Genomic DNA, 10,705 nt, shown 5'->3' with positions numbered 1-10,705 from the left:
GGAAATGACTGCCTAGGAAGGAGTACTCTGGAAAGGGATCTGGGGATCATAGTGGATCACAAGCTAAATATGAGTCAACAGTGTAACGCTGTTGCAAAAGAAGTGAACATCGTTCTGGGATATATCAGCAGGAACATTGTAAGCAAGAAACCAAGAAGTAATTCTTCCACTCTACTCCACGCTAATAAGGCCTCAGCTGGAGTATTGTGTCCTGTTCTGGGCATCGCATTTCAGGAAAGATGGGGACAAATTGGAGGAAATCCAGAGAAGACCAACAAAAATTATTAAAGGTCTAGAAAACATGACCTATGAGGAAAGATTGAAACAATTGGGTTTAGTCTGGAGAGGAGGAGACGGGGGGGGGGAGAAGGGGAGACACATGATAACAGTTTTCAAGTTCATAAAAGGTTGTAACAAGGAGGAGGGAGAAGAATTGTTCTCATTAACCTCTGAGGACAGGACGAGAAGCAATGGGTTTAAATTGCAGCTAGGGCAGTTTAGGTTGGACATTAGTAAAAACTTACTGTCAGGGTAGTTAAGCACTGGAATAAATTGTCTAAGGAGGTTGTGGAATCTCCATCATTGGAGGTTTTTAACAGCAGGTTAGACAAACAGCTGTCAGGATGGTCTAGTTATTATATAGTCCTGTCTTGAATGCAGGGGATTAGATTAGATGACTTCTCGAGATCCCTTCCAGTCCTACATTTCTATGATTCAACTGCATTTCATTGTGAGAAGTAGTCTCGCTAGGTCCAGGTTTGAAGTATTTTGGTCAGGCAGTATGGGGGAAGCCTGTATGTAGGAAGGAGCTGTCCTCCCTACAGTACTTGTTGCATGGATGAAAGACTTCAATTTTGAGGGCTGCGAACTGTGCACTTTATGTGACTGCTAAGTTCGCACACAAAAGGAAATATGGGAGTTGAAGAAACATCTATTTCAGGGCCTGTGGAAAGGCAAGAAGTGCCATTACTAGATGTCTGGTCAAAGATACAAAGCAGAAAATTAAAGTTGTACTGATACTGTTTGAAGTACACGTGAGCTGTGGTGGTTTTAAATTTCCCCAAGGAAAGCTCTATTTTGCTATCTATCAAAGCATTATATTGTACTCTTCATCATATCTGAATGCCTAACTTGGGCCTTTCTTTGAAAATCTATATCAACTCTACAGGTAGGAGAGGGATAATTCTATTTTTATTTTTTTTATAATTTTGATGGATAATATTGATGTTTTAAAGCATTATTTTAGCTTTTCATCAATTTAAATGTTCAGTTTCATAACAATATGGTTTTTAAGCATTTTTTCAATTTGTATCTATTTAAATTTTCACTGTTGTGGGAAATTATGGGAGGGTCAAACAATAACTATTTAGTGACAGTAGATGATGAAATTCACAAAGCAAAAATTTTATAACCATTAAAGCACAAATTGCCAAGAGCACGTCAAAATATACATGGTAACTCTCCTCTAATCAAACTGTAATGAGTTCTCAAGCAGCATTTTTCTTACTTTGCCTGTTAATTTTGATTATTATTGGTGCAAATCATTTTAGTTGCTTTGGGTGTGTGATGAAATCGATGTTAACAGATATAAATATCTAATTCTTCCAAGCCTATTTATAGACTGAAAAACCTGTGGGCTTGGGAGATTCCCCTGCTGTGAAAAGGAGATGTGTACTATATGAACTGACGCTGACTGAATATGAAAGGGAAGAAGAATGATAAATCTTTCAAGACTCCCTCATGTGGGCTTGGTGGATGGTGTATGCAAATCATAATGAAAAATGCTTCTGCAATAAGTTGTGCTGGTGATCAGTGATTGGTATTTTCCACCATCTTTCCATTATGTCCAATATGGCAGCATTTTGATAAGCCCCTTGGGGCAGGGACCATCTTGTTGTACAGCTCCTAGCACAGTGTGGTCCTGGTCCAGGACTAGAGCTACTAGGAGCTACAGTAATACAAATAATAAATAATAATAACTGATCTCCTCAGCAACTGGCCCCATGTAAGTTTTGTACAGATCAAGTAGAAAGTGGTACCTTATGTTCATAGTTGAATTGTATAACTGTAACTGGTTAGGTGATATTTTAAATCTTGCTACACATAACTGTGGCTATATTGGGACTGTAAACTCTTTCCCTCGGCCTTCTCTGCTCTGCAGAGTCAATTCCTTTACCTAATATCTCAACAGCTGTTAATAAGGCACTCTCTGCCATGTATACAGCAGTCTGCTTTACGAAACCTCACCTACAGGATGGAGCACAGCTGTTTGAAGTTGTTGCAGATGAATGCTGTGTGTATGTGGGATGGGAGAAGGGAATAAATAGGAGAAGTTCCCTCACCAGCAACCTCCCTACCTAGCCAGCCCCTCCAGTCACCCTGGCTCAGTACTGCCTGTGTACCAGGTTCACAGTCTCAAAATATAGTGAAGATAATGCCAATCAGCCTTTCAGTCCACCTGATTTCAAAGGAGCCACAATCTAGGAGAATTCAGAGTGTCTGTATAACCCATCAGCAGGTAAAGAGGACATCAGTAGGCTTTGATTCAATAGGATACTATTGCTCATTTAGACTACAATAAAACCAGGAGCATACCATAAATATATTAAGAGCTAGAGATGTATCTGACTCATGAAGTTCAGATCCATAAGTGAATCTTCCCAAAGTTTTGATTTGGGTCCATCTCTGCTAAGAACATGTGTAGATTTAAAAACAAAAACAAACAGGAACTGGTTTTCTCTATATACTTGCAACCTATATTGGGCAGAACTCAAAAGGAACCTTCAGTATAAGGTGATATTTTCAGTTTGTCTAACTCATGACCTTGATTTCAACTAGTTAACACCCATCTACCTTTGGATGGTTTGAAAACAAATTAAAACTAAGTCAGTGCTAAATAAACATCTTGCCTCTCCCAGTTGATTTCTCATATCTTTGTTATTCTTAACGCAAAACACTGAGTTGGTGATTACCAAATTACTCTGAGCATACCTGACAAACGTAACCACTCACAGTGGTATAAATGGGCAGAGGAGACCATCCATTAAACAAATCAGCCAGCCCTATGCGGTGTGCATTCAAATAAAAACGTTAGAGAACTAAACATTTTGTTGTTAGTATAGAGTAAGTGGATGTTTTGTCCAAATGACATAAACAACATGAGTTAGGCACAAGTCCAAACTCTCTTCCATGTGCATCAGAAACAATAAATAACACTGTGTTCTGCAAACATTCATGGGTCCATTTCTTCCTCAGTTTCTTCATTGTACACATAGTTATCATGCTTGGCTGTACTTAACTAATGAGTAGCTGCCTTTATTTCCCTCAGGTATGTGTCTCCTTCCAATATGTATTTTGCAGCATTGTGCAAAGCATTGTGGCTTCTATTCTTTTTCTTTTTAACTGATCAAAATTTCTCTTTCTTGGCGTGAAAGGCTAGGCTCAGGTCTGGGAAGAAACCAAATATCTAACTGCTTCATCTATAAAACAATTTTGGGTTCAAGCAGCTTTTTCAAAGTCACTCATGATTCCCAGAAGTGTAACAATTCAGGCAACACCTTGTTCACCTCTTCAACTGTGCACCTATTGGAATCTAGTGCCTTTTTTTTTCATAACATGGATCATACCAAACACGAAAGCTAAATATTCAAGGGCCTTCTTTTTGTGCACACAAAGCCATTAGTGTTTGGAAAAGGGCATTTCTACTTGAAAATGAAGTAGCTAGGTATGCCATTGCCCTATCTGCATGCAAAAAGGTGGGTATTGTGTGCAAAGAAGGGTCAGATTTTTGTAGAAGAAATATGCTGTAAGGGTTTTAGAGCACATGACAAATGCCACATTTGGCATTTAGCTCCAACTTTAACTTCTTCCCTCCTATCGTGCCGTATTAGACATACAATAACCCAAATCAAACATAAGACCTGATTGTGGCTAGCCCTTCCGTGAATGTGCAGGGATGATATAAGAAGATTTCTTCCTGTGTTTCTGGGGAATACAAGCCCTGCTTTTTCATAGTGTGAGGCAAGGAGAAGATGATACTGTATCTGTACCATTCTGCACTAGCAGCAGAGTTGAGGCATGCACAGGAGAACACCTGCTGCACATTTTCAATGGAGCTCCAGCCCTGGAGTGCTTCCCAAGAGTAATTCTGACTGAATAAGGCAGGTGTCTACTGCAGCTTAGTCTCTCTGCATCCTGCCCAGTGTGCCTGCGCCGGGAAAAGCTGTTAGTTGCCAATGCACGGTCATGTTTTGAGTGTGCTAGTTGCTAAAATTGCATCCAACACTCCCGTTCTTTCAAGTAGAGACTTTACTAGGAAAAAAATGCTAGACACATGAAGAAAAAAAAAAGCCAGAATAGGGTAGTCCTAAATAGACTTTTGATGACTAAGAAACAAAATTATTTGTGATCACAGTGTTTGAAGGGTGCTGCTTTTTAATCTGGTTTATTTTCTTGGGGTACACAAATCTAAATTTTTGTTTTGATTTTAATTAGTTTTTCTTTATAACTGCATCTTCAAAGCACTTCACCAGCAATAGCCAGCTAACCCTCACACCCTGACAAGAAGTGGGATTAGCCCTGCTTTTATTTTACAGGGAGAGATACTGCGACAAAGAGGTGAAGTGACTTGCCCAAGGCCAATGCCCAGTCCTGCAATCACCTGATGCATACATGTAACTTTATTCACAAGGAAGTCCCTGGGATGAATCAGCTGATGAAAGTTATACACATCCATGTGTGTTTGCAGGTCTGGGATCAGAAGTCTGTTTCTGATTTTGAGTCCCATGCTTATTTTCTAGACCATGCTGCCTATCACTACTTTTTCTTGCTAACATGACCCTCTTTGTTTATTGTGCATGACACATCTCTTTTAAATGAAAGGGGGAAGATGAATGGGATCTGTCTTATGACATTAAGGAGCCTGTAGTGAAGTCTTTTAATCTTGGCAGAAAATGCCCTGTACATCACATCTGTAAATGCTAAAGCAATTTAATTTTGCAGCCATATCAAGAGATCAGAGCAGCTGTTGTCTCACAAGAAACATAATTACAGTATTTCACTCTGGGACCTAACAAGTAACCTTAAACTACCTTTATCTTTTGTTTTTCTTTTTGAGTTTGGAAAAATCAACACCTCACTTGGTGTAAATTGCCATCGCTTCAGTGAAGTTAATGGAGCTATATTAATTTACACCTTTTCAGAATTTGGCCTGTTATTTGATGAGCTACAGAGAAGCCCATGTAGCTGCTCAAAGAACTATTTGTCCTACTTTGGTCAGGTCTACACTGGAGAAGGTTTGTTGGTACAGCTATACTAGCAAGCCCTCCTAATGAAGACGCAGCTTGTACCGACAAAAACATGCATTTGGCAGTAAAGCTTATGTGAGGGGTAGTCAATAGGCAGATTGTGGGCCAAATCCAGACTGTCGATGCCTTTGAACAGACCCTGCTGAAATCCTTTAATTTACTTATTATCATTATCATTATTGTTTTTTTAAATTATTTTCTTCTCTGGAGTCTGGACCTTGACTATACCTTGACCAAGAAATTTGGACCTTAACAAAAAAGAATTGACTACCCCTGGCTTAAACCAATTCCGCAAGCAAAATAAGCTATTTTGATAAAAAATGGACTTTTTTGCTGGTGTAACTGCATTTACATTAGGGCTTTTACTATGTAGAAATGTCATAAAAATCACACTCCTAGCTAACAATGCTATACCAGCAAAAGTTTCTAATGAAGACCTGGCCTTCATCTCTCTCTCCCTCTCTCTAGCTGTGTGAAGCAGATTATCACATATCACAGCAAAGCTGGTCAGTTCCTAGCTTCAGCGGCTGTCAGATTTCTTCACCGTTACTGGATCCAGTTGACACTAGATAGTCAATTAATTACACTTAACTGGTGTAATGACAACCATAGTCATTGTCCCACCTGCTGCAGAATAAATTTTGTTTCAGATGTATCAAGTCAAAATGTTTTTTCATACAATATATGCAAATAATGGTATATGGAGCATTGCTATACTGTACATGCCTCAGCAATCCTGACTGAAGTAATAGAGTGGTGAGAAAGAAGATGTCACCTTAAAACAAAAAGGACATGCCAAGACAGGGCAACTTATTTGACATTTTCAGCACAGCCATACAAAATTATATATGAAACTTGCCTTAAGCAAGGGGAATTTTGTATTTAGTATTCAATCATTTAGTATTCAATCATATTCTGCAAAGTTTTCCTTAGAGCAGGGAAATGGCTAGAGTGGATCTCATTTCTCTGAGACGAAACTCAGACATGCGTGTTGGAACAATTTGTGTGGTGGGAGTGCTGAAAGCCATTGAACCAAACTGTAAGCCCTGTATATGATGGAAACCACTTCAAGCCAAGGGGTGTGGCAGCACTCCCAGCACCCCTTGTTCCAGCACCTATTCAGTCAGATGAATTCATTTCTGAGGAACAACCAGTGGCCTGTTAAATTAATCCTTCCCCAGAAATGAAATTATATAGGGCATACTCATTCTACTTCTGCTTGAATTTAACATTCATTTGGTATTGGCTATCTATAGTATTTGGTTTCTCCGTAACACAGTTGTAGGAGCATTTATGAAGAAACCTTTGCTTTAGACCAGATCAGGGCCATTACTTTTACTAACATTTGGCTAATGAGCTCCAGCACATTTTCTTTTAGTGTTCAGTTGATTTTCAGTGGGCAAGAGTAGACCTGTTCATTATGAAGAGCCCTACAGTAACTAAGGAATGGCTTTTTAAAAGGCACTGCCAGATATCATTTGCTCTGACTCTGCTTTGGGTATTAGGTTCAAGTATCTTCTTTTCATCTTCATTGCTCTCCTATCCTGAAGATAGAAGTTAATAAAGAATTCTACCCCTGTTATAAAATTATAGAGGTGGTTAATACACACACACATGTATAGAAAGGATCTCCTTCTTTATTAAATTCTGTAGTTTTGTAGAGTAATCTTTGTGGAACTCTATTGTTTGTATCCCTGGTAAATTCAATAGGCCTTTTCCTTAAGAGTATTTGCACTCCTAATGCAAATGCTTCACTCAAATTTGCTGTATCATTGTCCCTTTTGTCTCCTTTATTCCTTCTGAGCTGTGTGCTTTCTTGTATACTACCCCATATTCCTAGATTAGCCTCCTAAAACATCACTTCTTCCATTAAATATTCCAGCTCTAACTGTTATTCCCCACCCTGTGCATGTCTTGTTTGTTCTCTCTGTTTTGTCATGTGCTTTTAGGCTTAATTCTGAAAGGTGCTGAGTTATCCTAAAAGCGCTCTCTCTCTAGCCATCCTAGGGTTTCTACCGGTGCCTTTCACCATAGTATCTGAGTGCCTTTTATGTAAAATTGATTGACTGGCAATTCCAAAGTGCCTATGGTTTTCATGAAGTCTCTGGCTCTTCTCCCTTTTTGGATCATAGAAAGTTCTGCTTGGGAGATAAGCTTTTTTGGGGGGAGAGTGGGGAGGAGAGGGAAGGGGGGTGGTTACTGTTAATGTTATGGTACAAAAATGTTACTGAACAGAAAGGTCTTCTGAAAGTTCATTTCGCAGCCAGCTTCTCTCAGCTGAGAATACTTTGTTCCCAGCTCTCACATACTTCTTCTGGGCTTTTTGATGTACTTTGTTCCAGAGAAGCACAACTGTCTTGGCAACTGTGTCCTTAATTCTCACTGAAGTTAATGGAAACTGAAGAGCCTCAACTCCTGGCAGGACTGAGCTCTTCATTTATAAATCTTTAGGGGAAGAAGCCAAGGCCTGTTATATTTCTGGCATTGGCCTGTGAGAAATTTAACACTGTGGGTTAGATTGTGTCTGTGGGACCCAGCCTGTAGTAAAGGCCAATGTGTTGCTGCTCCACTCCAGGAGAGGCACAGGGAGGGAATGGTAGCACCTGCTGCCTCCTTGCTCCTAGGATCAGAGGAGGAAACACCTGGCATGGAGGTGGAATTTGTCAGCAGTAAATCACAGCTTTGGATGTGCTGACTTAGCTGCACTGGCCTGTGCATTATGGGGCAGAGCCAATGCTGCAACCATTTCTCCTCAGCCAACCTACTGATGTGGGGAAGTCAACAGGCATGCAGTGTCCTTTACTCGTACGTATCTGAACATAAGGTGTGGGTAGCCCACCCAGGGAGGTAAGATGGTGGTGGGGAAATGTGTTATACCCCCTAATCCCTTATGTGGGTGCACAGTCCACTTGTATAATGTAGCCCTTATGGTATATCTACCCTGCAGCTAGGAGGGTGCTTCTCAGTTTGAGGCGACAGACATGTGCTAGCTCTGTATGAGCTAGTGCACTAAAAATAACTGTTTAGCCAGAGGTAGCATGTGTGGCAGCTTGGGATAGCCATCTGCATATAAACCTGTTCAGGCCCCCTGGATACGTACTCGGGAGGCTAGCCCAGAATGCTGTCTATGCTGCCCCTGGGTATATTGCTATGTTCAATATGCTAGTTGAGAAGCAGAGCTAGTTCCTGTCTGTCTGCCTGCATTGCAAAGCAGGCTCCCAGCTGCAGTGTGCATATGCCCTTGGAGAAAGAAATGTAACTTTCCAATATAATCTGAAACAAACTGTACACCTAAACAGCAGCTCAGAGTAGAACAGCACAGATGGTCTCTGCCCTATAGATCTGTGTTTACCTATTACATCTTCAACCATTACAATTTGCCCTTTGTCACAGAAACCTGCTATCTGACAGAAGGCATATGACATTGCACAGGAAACCCTGAGAGAGAGGTAGGAAATGCTTTGCTGATAGGCAAACATGTTACTCCTACATGGTGTAACACATTGACTGGCTTGCTTCCGAGAATGGAATGTTCCGCCTATGGAGTTTGCCAGAAGAGTAGGAGTTTCTCATTTGTGTCAGTTAAATCAGAATGCAATGGCAATATTCAAGAATAGGAAGAAAATACAGAGGATAGGTATGTCATAAAGTGCTATTGAGATGATGAATATTCTTTTTATAACACCATAAGGTGAAATGTGAATCTCTGGGAGTTTTAACCACATCACTAGCATTATCAATATTTCCTATGACTGTATTGCCATCCAATCAGGCTGACTATGTGAGGATAAACCTGCCATCCATGGTCTCTCTGACTTTGATAATACCCTCAGCAATCTTTGTGGTATGTGCCCCACACAATGAAATCATAGCAGTCCTAGCTGCATTAATTAATATTGCTAGAGAACATTTTCTTTGTATCCTGGACAGAATATATCAATCAAATCCATTTCCCACAGAAAATTACAGGGGTTTCTTTTGTTCAGTGGAATAGGGAGGATCCTTGCAGATATCTTTCTACCAGTTTTTAAATGTCACATGTGTGAGGAATGTTGTGGAAATGCACAGCCTGGCAAAATTCACTTTATGTAGTTAAACAAAGTGCCTTTCTTTGAGGATTAGATTGTACAATCCTTCAGGTAAAGACTGTGTCTCATATGGTACAGAGTGCATTGCTGGTGTAACAAAATAATCATAATAATCAATCAATCAATGGAGTTATATCAGCATAAAATTGGAGTCGTGTAGCATTGAATCAGGCCCCATGTGTTCAGGGTTTAACTCAGCCTTGAACTTTACAGTATTTGTGTTACACTTAGGAGAGACTGTGAGGAAAGGATCAAAGGGGAGGTGGGGATTAAAACATCCAATTTAAAAAAATAGGGAAAGAAAAGGAACAGAGGGCAGACAGGGTAAAATACCCTAATGAAAAAAAAACAAACCTATATACAGTAAAGAGACCCTATATAGGATACAGATTTGTGCCAGTCAAACTTTTCAGGAAGGTGGTTCTTTCATCCTTTATATAAAGCACAAGTTTCCCTGAGACTAGATTTTTTTTTTTTTAAAATCACTCTTCAGCAAAATCATGGCCATGGGTGTAAATGACAGGAGGAAAATGTCTCCAATTTTGGTTTAGTTTTGTAAAACCTGCAAACCCAAGCAATAGTTTGTGAGACTTGCAAAAACTTAAAATTCTGTGAGGTTTGTCCTCCCTATTATAAATCCCTTTACAGAAAGATTATTAAAGGATTAATGATTATTTACTCTGTACTCTGCCACCTCATCCTTCTATTGCCCTTAGAAATAAATGTGCTGTGTTTTAGGAGCACATCATTTAGTCATGATCAAGACATATCTCTGCAATATTTTACCCAATGGTATATTGTGATATAATTTTGGCATGACTCATTTTGTTCCCATGATAATCCAAACTCCTTTTGACTGATTTTGTTTCAGAAAAAATTCAAGTCAAATGAAACAAATTAATAGATATGTTAAAATTTATTTTGGAACGTATGCTTGTTTTTGCTGTGTCATTGTCATCCAGTCACCCCATCCATACAGTTAAAAGTAAATTCTACTTCCTCTGTGTTTCTTCTGTTAAAGGAGGTGAACAAGTGTTCCTCTTTCAAGGGTAAAGCCAAGGAAGAAACTCCCAATAAAATGGATCATTATCTCCCATGCGGATTGAAACAGGACAGCTTCCTATTCCCGTATTGAATTAAATATTTCCACAAGGATTGAACTTCTTAAGAGTCCTTAATGGGCATAGAGTAATGCTGATTTGATTTTTTTTTCATTCTGCAGACAGTTTTTTAAGAGACAGATTCCACTTCAGCACCCAATCAGCTCTATATGGTTTGGTTCTCAAAATATGTCACTGTGCAGACCGCCCA

Source organism: Dermochelys coriacea, chromosome 5 (genome assembly GCF_009764565.3).
Source record: "Dermochelys coriacea isolate rDerCor1 chromosome 5, rDerCor1.pri.v4, whole genome shotgun sequence".
Lineage (NCBI taxonomy): Eukaryota > Metazoa > Chordata > Testudines > Dermochelyidae > Dermochelys > Dermochelys coriacea.
Note: the sequence above shows the minus strand (reverse complement) of the source record.